This window comes from Vicia villosa, linkage group LG4, assembly GCF_029867415.1.
Source record: "Vicia villosa cultivar HV-30 ecotype Madison, WI linkage group LG4, Vvil1.0, whole genome shotgun sequence".
Taxonomy (NCBI): Eukaryota; Viridiplantae; Streptophyta; class Magnoliopsida; order Fabales; family Fabaceae; genus Vicia; species Vicia villosa.
In genome coordinates, this window is record NC_081183.1 from 103,667,027 (window position 1) to 103,682,457 (window position 15,431).

General features: G+C 35.9%; 1 long non-coding RNA gene across 1 annotated transcript in view; it reads right to left on the bottom strand.

The window, feature by feature from the left end:
- Window positions 1–531: 531 nt before the first annotated feature.
- The window catches only part of LOC131599410 (uncharacterized), a 68,533-nt gene continuing 53,633 nt past the window's right edge, over window positions 532–15,431 (bottom strand). Inside the window, exons 2-3 of the long non-coding RNA XR_009282754.1 lie at window positions 1,912–2,036; window positions 532–827 (exon numbers count right to left, since the gene is read on the bottom strand). This is a non-coding gene — a long non-coding RNA (uncharacterized LOC131599410). The remainder of the gene's footprint in view (window positions 828–1,911; window positions 2,037–15,431) is intronic.

The window sequence follows — 15,431 nt, forward strand, 5'->3', positions numbered from 1 at the left end:
ACAGCTAAGTCGTTTGTAAATTTATCAAGGGCTTGACCTTCCATAAATTTCTCGATTTTGGTATAACTTTACTGACGGTTAAGCCGTATGTATGATTATCATTATTATTTTAAAAAATATACCAATATATATATGATCATTAGACCTGTTTTATAGAGGCTAGTTTTGCAAGGACTTAAAAACTCACATAGTCTCTCTTTTGGTTGTGTAGGTTTTTCCTTTAGGCCTTGTCCTTCTTGCTAGTTGGATCATTTGATCGCTTTGTACCTCCTTTGTTTTTGGATCAATAAAGTTCTTTGCTTCCAAAATAAAAATGGTAATTCATTACTATTCCTCCTGTTATATGAATGTTTTTATAACAATCTATAAATTAACAACAAAATTTGCTTTTATTATGACCATAATTATATATAACCATTAATCTTTTATGTAATCAATAGCATCTAAAATCAAACCAAAACTCAAACCTTAATATCAAAATCAAATCTCAACAAACTTCCAATTCAATAAGTTTGGTGTAAACAAGCTCATACAAAACATAAAACAAGTTCAAGCAAAATATAATGTGATTGTCAAAGTAACCTCATAAGTAAAAGTAAAGCATAATATAATCTTATGTGCTGCCCATAGCATCATCGTCACTATCCGAGTCATCATCATTATCGGAGTCATACTCTTCATAGTCCGGATGACGACGACGTTAGTCACCTTTGATGGAAGCAATACTATCAGCTAATTCTCTCAATTGTCTCTCCAAATCTTGTGTGCGTTTATTTTCCTTGCAACATTCCTCACGTGCAGCTCGAGCATCTTCCTCTACAATGAATCTACAAGTGCACTAGTCATGTATAATCAATTAAAATATCGAAGATAATCAATAATCTTCCAAAAAAATCAGCATTCATGTTGCTTTAAACTACATTTTAAACAAAAATCATTCTTTCAAATTTTACACAAGAGATACTAATATATTGGTTTGGTAATTTCTCTATTTTGAAATAAGCTCAATTAATGGTGAAATTTTGAATCTGCTATATGTTAGATGTCCTAAAGATAATGTTCTATTTTAGTTATCAAGTTCACTTTATCTTAGAATTATGGTTTGTTATATGACTACATAATTATGACCTATGAAAAAATAATTTATAATTAAACTACTTAGACTTAAAAGAGAAGGCATCCGTTATTATATTACACAATGACCTCTGCTCTATTAGTTTGAGCTCAATAATCTTCTAAAAATAAGCATTCATAATCCTTTCTTTAAACTACATTTTTAACAAAAATCAATCTTTCAAATTTTACAGATACTTGATATGCTTTATTAAACTTCAAATTCAAGGAAGTCTAAAATCAAATAAGACCATTTATCTTTATATTAATACTTGGCTAACTATGATATTCACTATATATACACATTAACAAGTACACAACTTTAACAACATTCATCCTGTTTTTCATTTCAGATAGTTCTGTTTTTCATTTCAGACCCTCTTTTAGACAGCTCGATTTTTTTAATTCAGACCCTCTTTTAAATCTCTATTACTCAATGAAACCTTATTTAATATTTAATATAAATTACATGTGGTACTTATACAAGTGGCACCGAGTGATGAAATTCCCAGAACAAAACAGTGCACCAAAACAACATCACTACAAATAAAGATAGTTCAATATATCCACCTTAAAAAGGATAAGTTCATCAAAAGTATGATACGATTTTCCCTAAAAGCATAACTAAGCTTCACCCTTCACACACACCATTCATCTTAGGAAATAAAGCAACACTAAGGTTAATCAACATACTTAGTCACATTTCATTTTTTCTGACTGCATTTATAGACTTAATTAGGTTATTTATTCAAACATGGCATCCAAATTTTATAGTTTTAAATAAATTAACTAACTTACCGCAAATATTTTGAACATTCGATCCACTGTCTTTGATGGTATCTCCCCCAACTAGTCCATGCCCTACGGAATTGTGACTCAATTACTTGGGTAAGGACCTCGAGGCCACCCTACACGAATTCCACCTACATGCAAATTATAAATAAAAGGGTTAAATATGTTTTTAGTCCCTATAAATATGTGACCCTGCATTTTTAGTCCCTATAAAATTTTCTTTTAATGAATGATCCTTATAAAATTATTATGCACATAGTTTCAGTCTCTGCTGTTAAACTAATGTGTATTTTAGAATGATTATTTTGCAGACATGTTCATAATGTTTTAAAAAGTTTCTGAAAAAAAAAGAAACTCGAAACTTAATTTCTAAGTTGAAATTTTCATTAGTTTTATCATTATTTTTTGAAATAAAAATTCATATTTAATTCTTCTCGTTTTAAAAAATTCTAAAACTTGGTAAATAAATATTTTACAGTATTCTAAACATATATAAAAAAATTATTCAAAAATTTAAAAATTAAAGGGTAATTAAACAATTTTTAAAATTTTAGAAAATAACAGGTTCTGAAATTACATGTAAAAAAATTTTAGAAGGACCATTCATTGAAGGAAAATTTTATAGGGACTAAAAATGCAGGGTCCCATATTTATAAGGACTAAAAACGTATTTAATTCTAAACAAAATATTAAAATACAATATTCATACATCAAAATAAGTGATAAATTAATATAAAACAATTATGTACCCTCTCCCATCTGGAAAAAATTTGCAACACAAAGCACTTCTCAAAGTCATTACTCAGAGTTTCTTATTATTAAATTCTAATATGCTGCCACTTATTCTTACTTTTTACCATGAATATATATTTCAAGATAAATAATTGCTTGGGCATACGAATTATAGAAAGTCTTTCTCTGCACTAGCATAGGGGTGACAATGCCGCAGACCTTGTATATGCAGTCACATTGTAGAGTGACTATCTTTATTTAAATTATGTGTCTTTAGGTACTACTATTTATACCCCTAATATATTTAGAAAAATTGTTCTTTCTAGTGTGAAGTATTAAAATTATTCCTGATCAACAACAACATAGGCAGAGAATCTATTAATGACATGTCTTTCACTACTTTTTCTTATTACTCAAAACAATTAACAGAAAGAGAATTTTTACTTTCTTTTCCTAAGGTGAGTTTTTAACTTATTACTCATATTTTGTTACTATTAATTATTCTTGTTTTGAATCTAATTATTATATTTTGCAGTTAATTTTTCATTTTAAGAGAGTACTTATTATTATGTTGCTAAGAAACAAATCAAGAGCAGTGACTAAGACAAAACTAATGACTGATCACACTTCTCAACAATCTTCCAATAACCAAAATTATGCAAAAAAAATCTACCCCTTCTCTATTTGGTTCACATTGTTCTTTAATATATTTAGAAAAATTGTAGTCCAGGCTAAATCACAGCAACCTTGCTAAAGGGATGAGAGCTTTTATTACATATAAAATTTGTATCTAGTTAATACCTTTATGGTTCACATTGTTCTTTAATATATTTAGAAAAATTGTAGTCCATGCTAAATCACAACAACCTTGCTAAAGGGATGAGAGCTTTTATTACATATAAAATTTGTATCTAGTTAATACCTATAGCTATGTTGTACCTAAGGCGATTAGAGTCCCACCTTACTGTTAGCTATGTTGTACCTAAGGCGGTTAGAGTCCCACCTTACTGTTTACTCAGAATTTTGATAAACAGCCCTAGTTTTTTATTAAAGTTTACTTTACAGGATCAACTAGTAAATCCCATAACTTCATTGTGCTATATTGTGTTTTTACTATTGTTTGACTTGTGTTTAATGCATAAAAGAGAAAATATTGAAAAGAACAACGCACAAAATTTAAGGAAATGACAAGAGAGAAAAGTCAAAAGAAACGACGGAAAATGAAAGTACCAAAAGCAATAAGAATTTGTAGAAATAAAGAGAATCTATTGCATGATAATTAAAATGGTACGCATACGTACATTTTTAGAAAGTGGCACTCGTTTCTCATCTTTCTCACAGAGATTTAGAGTATTCTTTAGTAACATAAAAATGTGGGCCCCAAAACCTACAAGCAACACCTCTTATATAGAAAAAATTGTCCTAACGGCCAACTAAGCATCTGCTAACACGTGTCTCGACCATGCAGCCTTTGCCTACCAGACTTCCACGAGTTCTATAACAAAACTATCTGGCCTTATCCATTATCTTTGACTTTGACTGACTCTAACAGAAAACAAATAAATATTTCTAAGTCTTTTCTTTCCAAGCGCAACACATGTGAAACTTGCACCTTCGACTTGGTGACGCAATCTACAGGTCAAAAAAATCTCTTTATAAAATCTTCTCAACGCTTTTGTTCAAACTTTTCTTACCTGCATTTTATCACCTTTCTCTAAAACTTTTCTTCTTCAACCCTTAAAGATTTTTCCTTCAACGTTTGAAGCTTTTAACAATGGTTGCCATGTCCACCGCATACGACACCGGCGTAAACCCCATGGCTGCCATCATATTCCATGAAGATGAAGAAAAAGGGCTGGTTTTCGCTCCTTATCCTCCAGCAGATGAAATGAAAGTTACCATCTGGAAGAATCAAATGCTGATCCCTTACCAAGTTTCTGATAAACTTCTAGCCTTCGCAGGACCGTATCCTGAGCACCGATCGCACCCTAGGAAGTTAAATTCATTCTTTCATTCTTTCACTTCCACTATGCCTGTTGCATTTGAGAAGAACCGTCCATTTGACCTGAAGTTCATGGATCCAGCGATGAGAGTATTTCGTTCGACTCCACCTCCTGGAAACAAGGATTACCTAGCTTGGCTCAACAAAGTTTAGGCAAAGAAACAACAAAGGTAGGAAGAACTAGGCATCTTCGACGTTATTCAACTATCGAGAGATGGCCATAGGGTCAATTCCAACATGCTGCTCGCCTCTCTTTTATTCTGGGAAGGTTCGACTAACACTTTCCATCTTCCTTATGGAATGATGACTCCTACCCTTTTTCGACGTAGCAGCTATTACAGGGCTTTCGCCTTTAGGGGAAACCTTCGACCCCACACTCCCAACGGAAATGGAATTCAACTTTAATAATGCTACTATCACCAAATATATTATGAAGCATCATGTTACAGACGATGCTGAAGTATCTAACGAAGAATACGTCGCATTTTTAACTTTCTAGCTATCATATTTCCTGTTTTGCCCTGGATCTCATCAAGTAGCAAAAGCCCATATTCCTCAGGACATTCAGATACATGAAGGTCGAAAAGTCTCCTTAGGAAAACTTTTGCTAGCCTATCTCTACCATTCACTTGGTTTAGCTTCCTTGAGGCTAAAACTCCTTCACTCGACTTTAAAACAACTATCTTTGTCAGGATCTTACCAGTTGTTACAACACTAGCTGAATGCCACATTTGAACCACACATAGGTTTCACTGTATCACCAGCCATCATGGAATTCATGCATGATCGGCGTGTCAAAGGCATTAAAATTGCTTTGCAGACTCCCCAATATGAATCCAACAAGATGAATTTTATGAAGTTCATCAAACTTTTCCTAGATTGTAAGGTTTTATTTCGTCTATGGCTCCATTCTCTAACAGATGTTTTGGCCCTAGCTGGTTCAGAGTTGTCTTTCTAGGAAAAACCCCGACAACACATGCTCACCTAAATGCCATCTAGGCAGCATTCTTGACTCTGACTCGTCTATCCCACATAATAGAATCAACTGGAAAGTGCTACAGATTTACAGGTTATCATCCTAATTTGGTATCTCGACAGTTTGGCCTTATCCAAATGTTACCAAAAAGCCTTTACACTTGCGAAAACTACATTTGCTGGTCGGGAAGAACTTTTACCTCTCGACAACATGTGGACTGTTTAAAGTTTCATAATAAACAATTTTTGGAGCTACCAAAGTTCACCTTTCAAACTTCTTACCTAACGGCTGAAGAATTTGAACACTGGTGGTGGCAATACTACCAACTGTTAAATGCTACCACTTTTGTCGATAAGTTGAACATTGCCTTCTCTGTCTTAGAGGATAGACTAGACATAAGTAAGCCTTCTTGACCTCAAATTCCCTATATCCTTTATTAAGAATATACTTTTAACTTTCGTTTTCGCAGGTCTAGTTGGCGCTGACCTAGTCGTCGAAGCCGAACAAAACCCAATCAAACATGTACTTTTATCCTAACTTATAATAATACTTCTTGCGCTACCTTTTCCTAATCCAACTTTATTCTTAGGGTCGAGAAAGCTAGAGTAGCTCAAACACCACTACCATCGTCAAAAAACCTAAGACAACTACTGTGAGAAAGGTAAGTTCTTCCATTCTTCTTTTCATTTTTGTCAAATCAACCTTATCTAAATAATGTTCTTACACTGTTTTTACATTATCACTCAGTTAATTATAAGTGATGATTATGAAGAAACGATTTCACCATAAAATGATGAAGGTGAAATTTTTTCTCGACCTCCTGCTCCGACTCCTGCCAAGAAAAAGAAGAAAATTACTAAGAAACCTCCACCTACTCCCAAACCTGTTGTGAGTGGTCAGAATGAGCCATCTTCGTCGAAGGCTCTAATTGAGGTAAACTTACTTTTCATTTTATGCCATTTCTTGACTTTTATTATTTTTTACTTAAACTGATTTGAAATTGTCTGTTTGTAGGAACCAACAATAAATTTGGATGCCTCCAAACAAACTCCCAAGAACACTGATGTTGCTGCCAAGGTGGGTTCAGAAAATAATAGCCACCCAAGTCCACAGAAGACTGATGCTTTTGAGAGCGTTGCTGATTCAACCAACACTCCTCTTGGACGAACCCAAGAGGCTATAGTTGTTACTCAATCAACAACTAAGGGAAATTCTAAAACTGCCCAAACGGCTCCAACAATTGATAATCAGACTGTTCCTCCACCAGTTAACAAAGAAACGGATCCTCAACCTTTTACCTAATTAACCACTCCAATTCAAAATGTCGAACCTCATCAACCTAATCCACAGGTTCAAGTCAACATTGTGGTTGAAGATGACAATTCTAACAGCTCCCTCAATCAATCAGAAATTATGGACCTGAAGAAAATCAATCCTTCAGAAGCTCTCTTGCCCTTGAAAAAACTTAGAGAATCCTCCGTCAGCGTGAGTACTCCAGTTCAAGTCGAAGCCCAAGTAGATGACACTGATGCTCCAATTATATCCATGATCTGTCAGCTTCGAGACCATATCTTTGAACCTGATTTTCTACTAGTTCTTGAGGAGTCAGATGGTCTTGGTGGTTAGATAAGAAAAATACACGATGAAATCATCAATGCACCACTCCATGCACTAATTGCTCAATACTTCTTTGACTTTGAAGCATGTTTCAATCAGATTTGGCGAGATTTAATACTTAGGAGAAGCACTGATCTTCAAGTGAAGAATAAAATTCTTGAAATGCGTAGAGAATGGGATTTTAGTGCCATTTCAGCCAAGAAGGTCGAAGAACTTCGAGAGAAGGTCCAAGAACATTTCGATAAAGAGAAAAAGATTAACATCAAAATTTCTGATTATCAAACCCGAACTGCTGAGCTTAACAAGAAAATTGTTGAACTTGAAAATTAAGAGACTACTCTGGCTCAGGTCGAAAACCTCCCTTCCATTGAGAACATCAATCAAGAAACCCTTAAAGGAATTGATCATGGCGAAAAGCCCTTGAGCTCAAAGAAAACATTCAAGCCATCAAACTGGGAATGGCTCGACTGAATTCCAAGCTCGCTTTTAAAATACCAGAATAGTCAATTTTAAGAACAAGTTCCCAATCGTTTAGGCTTTATGTAATTTTTCTTTTTAACAATTCTCTTTTTGTATGGTGTTTCGTTTGGAAGAGCTTTTTGTAATTTCTGGCCATTCTTGACCATAATCTAATATATTTTTCCTATGTTTCAGTTATATGAATTTCCTGAAGTATAGGTTTATACTTTTTTAAGTACTTTCCATTTACTCTCAGGATTCGACGATCTGAAGTTAACTCTTCGATCTCATAGGCATTATTTGTAAACACTCGTAATATTCGAAATGGTCCCTCCCAATTTGGTGACCATTTACCTAATGACTTATCCTTTTGATCCTTAGGTAAAATTACTTTCCACACATAATCATTTACTGCAAATACTTTTGCTCTTACCTTTTTGTTGTATGCTTTCACCACTCTTTGCTTTTGTCTAACTAGCGTATCTAAGACTGCCAACCTTTCTTTGTCTAAGTCCACTAGTTCGTCTAACATCATATTCCAATAATGGTCTGATGGAATATCCGCTTGTCTTTGGATTATAGTTGATTGTAAATAAATTTCAACGGGTAACACAACATCATGCCTAATAGCTAGGAAAAAGGTGTGGTATTTGTTGCCTCTTTTGGGGATGTCCTACATGCCCATAAAATTTGGTCAAGAGTTTGATGTCAATTTCTTTGCTTTCTTCCCACGTATTTCTTTATTAGATTTATGATTACTTTGTTAGCCGCTTCAACCCGACCATTGGCCTGAGCGTAATAGAGCGTCGAAGTCAACAATTTAAACCCTGTCTCGACTGCAAAATCTTGCATCTTTCGACCACTGAAAACTGATCCTTGATCAGTAGTAATAGTTTCCGGTATCCCATATCTAATTATAATATACTTATGTTTAAAACTAGTTATAGCTTCCTTAGCGACATTGACTAGGGGAATTGCATCTATCCACTTTGTGAAATAATCTATCCCAACCAAAATGTACTTCTTTTGTTTAGACGAAGAAGGTTTGATTTCCCATATTAAATCTAAAGCCCACCCTCGAAAAGGCCAAGGCTTAATTATAGCATGCAATTCACTGGCTGGTACATGTTAAATGCCTGAAAATTTCTGACATTCTTGGCAACCTTTAGCGAGTTCCATGCAATCTTTTAGCATTGTTGGCTAATACAGACCTTTTCGAAATAACAATCATTTCAACTTATGACCCGACTGGTAAGCCCCACAAGAATCGCCATGGACTTCTGATATTGCTAGGTATGTTTCGCCCTCACTAAGACAATTTAACAATACATCTTTAGAAGTCTTTTTATATTACTCATTTCCCAGAATCACATAACTCAATGCTCTATATTTAATCTTTTGGTCAGTTACTCCGATTGGATTCTTCAGATACTGAAGTATTGGCCTTCACCAATCCAAATCTGACATACTGTCTATGGAAAAAATTTCGCCAATTTCTATTTTGTCGAAGTCAACAGCTTCGCCTTCCCCCCAAGTTTTGCCATGGACAAACCTTCAGAAGGCCAAGAAAATGAATCCTTTTTCTCCTTTACTTCGATCAATTCTTCCAATTTATCTTTGGAAACTTTGTAACCTGAGGCTATTTGTGCTAACTCATTCGCCTCGTGATTTTTCATTCGTGGAACATGGGCTATGTCGACTAATTCAAAGTTTTCCAATAACCGAGTTACTAAGGCATAGTAAACGATTAAATTATCTTTAATGCATTTATATTCTTTCTTAATCTGCCTTATTACTTATTCAGAATCTCCTCTAATTTCGACTTGGGTTGCCCCGAAATTTATTAAGGCCTTTAACCAGTAATTAAAGCCTCATATTCGACTTTGTTATAAGAGCAAGAACCATTTATTAGACATTTAAATTTGGTTGGAATTCCATGGGGAGAAATAATTAACACTCCAACCCCTGCGCAATTTTTATGGCTAGAACCATCAAAGTACAGACGCCAAGGGCGAAGTTCGACCATGTTTTGCAATACTTAGACTATGCCATGATTTACTATGAAATCAGCAACAATCTGCCCCTTCATGGATTTTAAAGGGACGTATGTTAAGGAATATCCGGTTAATTGATCGCGACAATGGGGTATGTCTATGATTATGACTGCAAGTGCACAGTCTATCGCGTAGTTTTAAAAGATATCGAACCCACAGGGACTAAGAATCGACCTAATGTAGTTAATCGCTACTACGTAAATCTAAGGCTAATATTCGATTGATTATCGATCGGTACGGGAATTAAAAAGAAATATTATTAAATTAAATTAGGATAATAATATCGGTATGCAATGGTCGGACTTCGGGGATCTAGTAAGCCATCGATGCAGATCGTAATTCAAAATCACTTTTTTGTAGAAATCATTAGTTTAAAAACCCTCCTCTCACACTCTCGTGTTTATTGATTATGATTTCACTATTAAACCTAAGTGAGCGCTCTCCCTGTATCAATTAAAGTTCAAAGTGATTTTTGAAAACCAATGAAAACTAATTACCCTTAAATCGCTCTCGCTGTATTTAAGGTTAATGCCTAATTTCTAAGGTCCAGTTAAAATCTCAAACTCTCGTTTTTATTGATCCTAACTTCTATTGTTTTTAACTCTCGTTACAAAACAGTTTAATTAAGCGTTTAGAAATGTCACCCAGACAAATAAATTTGATTAATAAACTACATCGACAGATTACTCGATTCCCTCGGTTATGTGACCTTACATACCGATAAAAGGTACTTAGCCGGACATGGTTTTAGTAGACAAATCAGAGCATTTATAACAGATATTAAATAACCCGGACATAATTTGATAAACTAACATAAACAAACAATAGTAATTAAATGCAAATAAATAGACCTGAATTAAATTGCAGACTGGAAAATTGTATCTTGCAGTACCGAACCTTGAATCCAGGACTTGAATTAAATTCTGAAATTAAATCTAATACTAAAAACTGAAACTAAATCTGAAGCTAGAAAAGAAAACTCAATCGCAATAGTATTTCCGGTGTGGAAATCTATTGCAAGAAGTGGGTAGGAAACAAGAACAGAGCTGGAAAATGCAGAAGAAATCTTGACGGCAGTAGGGTAAAAGTACGTAACCCTTTCAATAATTCTTGAAGGGTTTATATAGAGCTCTCAATTCTTGGATTTCTAACTTGTCTCGTAGCAGTTGCTGTTCTTTCGGCAGAGAAAATGGAGGAGAGAAAGTAGCATAACGTCTCTTCTGGGCTTGAGTGTGTGACTTACGTCACACACATATGTTAAGGGGGTGTTGAACGGCTGGGGAGGGGCTACGCCGACCGACAGGTGGCCTAGTGCGCCATCCGGCTTCAGTCTTGCGCAATGGGCTTCCTTTGTGTTCTGGGCCTCTTTGTTCTTCCTATTCAAACCTCCTTATTTAGTTGATCTTTTAAGCAATTCTTCTCCATTTTAAGTCCTTTTTCCGACTATTTCTTTTGCGAACTCCGATTAAATAAATTCCTGAAAACAAAATAGAAATACCGGCATAATACAAAATAAAATAATAAAATCAAAATAAAATAGAATAATAATGCATGTAAATTAAGCTAAATAAACGATACATTTTCGCGTTATCAAACTCCCCCACACTTGAACTTTGCTTGCCCTCAAGCAAACGATCAAGAAAAAGATTTTACACATGCATGACAATCATCTCGATTCGTACTCGTCGCGGCGATACTTTGTTAGAGACACGAAAGCTCAATGTAAAAACTAAAGATACAGTAGCGACACTAGACAAGTGCAGCTTATGCAGAACAATTCAAGTCAAGCTATTACAGCTATCTAGACCCTTTCGCTAGATTTTGCTTGTTTTCATTCAAGCGCAATCACATTAAGCCCTTTATCTTCACACGCACATAGTAGAGTAATCGGTTAGTGACTCTGATCCTTATTAGCACAGGGATCTGACACATTTCTGTGGTACCCACTTCTTTAACCAATTGTAAGCTGCGGGGGATCGAACCGTAATTCACCCTACCAAGTTCAATATCAGATACTTTTGAACCAACCGACAATAGGTTTCTTTATTATTTGCGAGATATACATCCTTTGGGTTAAATGACCGGGTGAGGGTCACCTAGCTTAGTTGGAGCAATCTTTTTTTAAAATTCCTTACTGAAAATTTTCAGGATCATTCACTTATATTCATCGGCTCTCTACGTAGTTTGTGTTTAAGACGGTGCCGACTGCTGAATAAACTACTCGAAGCTACTTTAAAGCTTAGAGGTTAAAGATTTTGAAATAATAGGTACTTAAATAGAGTCTTGCATAAATCGGAGTTCTAGAGTGTCAAGACTGTAGCAATTTTATTTTCTAATGCTTCGGTTCTATCATAACTTAAATTGTTGTATTCTTGTACTTTTCGAGTGTGTCAAGCTACGCGTATAACGTAAAAAAAATTATAGTTCAAGTAGGCGGAGAATTCAACAAACGGAAAATACTCGCATATATTAAACTTAGAATACATGGGTTGGAATGACAGGAAACTAAAATACATTTGTTTTTAGGGAATAACTAAAAATACTGGAAATTAAATACTAAGAATTTAAAATCTACTGACAATAATTAGAAAAGCAGCAAGCTTCCTCCCCCACACTTAAACGTTGCTTTGTCCTCAATGCGACTTTGTGTGGTAGAAACGATGAAAAACTCACTACTCGTTTCCTCTTCCTCGGGCTCTTCCTCGGGTTCGTGCTCTTCCTCCTCTTCGACCTTCATCGCCGTCTCTAGGCGGAACTATCCTAGCATGGTACACATACTCATGTAAGCCTTCAACACGATATGTCAAACATTGCATTTCTTCAGTGAGGTCTGCAATGCTACGATTATTCCAGTACGCATAGTCGTGTTGATCTCTTTGCATTTGACGCATCAGCGTCATTATTTCGTTCTAACCCGCCTCAATCCTTTGATGACACTGAGTTTCTTCCTCATGGTTGCGTATCATCTCTCTATACACATCATCTAGCGTGACTGGTTGATTCCTTCTTCGAGGTGGAGGCACAGATGGTCCTTCAACATTTTCAGGATTAGGTTGGGGGTTTTCATCAGGCTGGGGCTCTCCTTGATTCATTTCTTGTTCAACTTCATCCATATTATCTGCATTATTTTAATTATCTTCCACGTTCTCACTAGGGGCAGGTGCGTCGAGATCATAGACCCAGTTGTCTCTGCGGTCTATCCTCGTGATCTCGATGTTTGGCAGTATGACATTACGAATTTCCCTGTTTCGCACCATGAGGTTATACCTTCCGTCTGGTCTTGATTTGATAAGGCGACCAGCTCTGCAGTTGTTGATGTCCATAAAGACGGGCGGTAGAGAAGGTAAATTTTCGAGCCTATCATTTAGGTCGAGGGCTCGAGCTATATCAGTGACAACCCATCCTACACAGAATGGTGTGTTTCCTTCTCTTGATACGAGAGCTTGAATGTGAGACATAAGGAAAGTGCTGGCATTGATTCTATGATTGGCGAAGGCACAATAAAATAAGTATAACTCCTTACTACTGACTTTGTTGACGTTGGTTCTTCCAAATATGGTATTTGCTAAAATGCGGTGGAAGTAACGCATACCCGGATTATGAATTTGTGAAGAGAAGCGCATGTCGGGAGCGACATTGTCATTACCGGATATTCGACGCCAAGTTTCATTTGAGGCTCCTTGCCAGTCAAGTTCGGGTGGAATTCTATAGTTGGCTCCTTCAACACGTGGGAACCGAAAAAGAGCACTAATGCTTGCTTGATTCATGGTGTATTCTCGGTTAAATAATCGAAAGGTAGCGGTTCCGATAAGGTTGTGGGAAGCGTCGGTGGGTGTGTTGTAAATGTAAGAACTTAGGAATTCCAAGGTTAACGCCTCGTATGTGGGGTAGTCGAGTGTGCTCACGAATGATAAACTCGTTTGCTGGAGTAATATTTGCACACCGGTTTCGTACAGCCCCAAACTTTGTAAGCTATCGATATGGGCGAACCTTGATGCTTCCACCCCTCTCTGAGCGAAACGTCGGTAACGGTTTCGTTGAACTTCTCCCGCTTCTCCAATTCGGAAAGTAACACCGAGGAACTCTTCTTCGTTTTGGTTGTTGAGGTTAGCCATGGCAAGTTTTCTGCTAGAAGTGTGAAAGAATTTGTAGAAGAAATAGCAGAAAAATATTTGTGGTTTATGGTTCTGTTTGTGGCAGTGGTACAATATATATATAGCAGAGGTGAATGAGTAGATTGAATGAATGTGGAATGGAGTTAAGGTTGGTTTGAATTTGAAGTTGAAAATTGGGAATTGAATAAGCACTGAGAGGTTTGAACAGAAGAGAAATGGTTTGCTCTGGGCTTGGAACGAGCAAATGCACCTTTCTGCATTTAAGGAAGACGCCGACCAGATTGAGGCAGGTCACGCCGACCGGCGTGGGACCCATTCTGGTGGTCGGCAGAAATGCATGTGTGTTTGCTTTGCGTGTTCTATTGTGTTGCAGAGCTTCCCTCTTTGACCAAGACTGCATGTGATGCTATTTGACCAACATAAATAACATAAATGACTTTGACTGGTAGTCAAAGTATTTATTGGGTGTGTATATAATTTTAGCAGAGTAGATAATAGCCTATATCAGTATGAGCATCTCATAACAGTGTCACAGTAAAGCATAAGTAGCAGACTGATATTTTACTGTGTTCCATATATTCATTAACAGCAATATTTATGAGTTAACCATAACAGTGAATATTATAATGAGCACAAACATTGGCATATAGCAGAGACAAAATCTGTGGTGCACACACATAGACTTAGCAGATAAAATAAAGAAAAAAAAATAGAGAAAAGAAAATACTGAATTTTATTAAAATCAAAAACCAAAAATTAAAATTTTGTTCTAAAAAAATAGAAATACTAACTAATTAAAATGCTGAAATTTAAAACTACTTAAAACGATAAATCCTAACTAAGAATTCCCTTCCCCCACACTTAAACTAGACGATGTCCTCATTGTTTAAATGTAAGAGTTAGAAATAAGAATTAGTGGTCTTCAATTAGCCACTTTTCGGAGGCAGGATGGACTGAAAGTGTTGATTAAAACTATCTGTCGCGGGGAAAAATCGTTGTCTTTTCTAAATGAGACACCTGATGCCTTCTTTGGGCTCGAGTGCTCAAAAAAATGATTTTTCTTTTGTACGGACCAAACTTTTTATTGTTTCCAAAAGAGGAAAAGGAAAAAAGTTGCAATAACCTTAAAAGTGGGGAGAGATCTTGAGTAAGAGGGTTGGTTATACGAAGGGAAGGTATTAGCACCCAACGTATCTATAGTACTCTATAGGTTTCTTTGTTTTATTTTATTCCATTCTTGTTGTGGTGGAGGTTCTTGTGAGAAAGAGGTGGGACCTAAGGTGTTTGTTTGATTATGCTCGCAAAGATCATCGCGATCCTCTGCATACATATCCCCTAGAGGGAATCAGAGCATCTGTAGCTCGGGGTCTAAGGGTGCTAAGGTTTGAATGGTTTTTTTTGTTTTGTTTTGCTCGCCAAGGATCGACCTTGTGCCTACGTATTCTCAAAGGGATGTTGAGAAAGTCAGAGCAATCGTAGTTCCCACTTATGCTAGTGGAAGCAAAGGAAAATAGACAAATGTCATCTAAATGTTCGATGTATCTAATCTATATCATCACATACATCTGTTT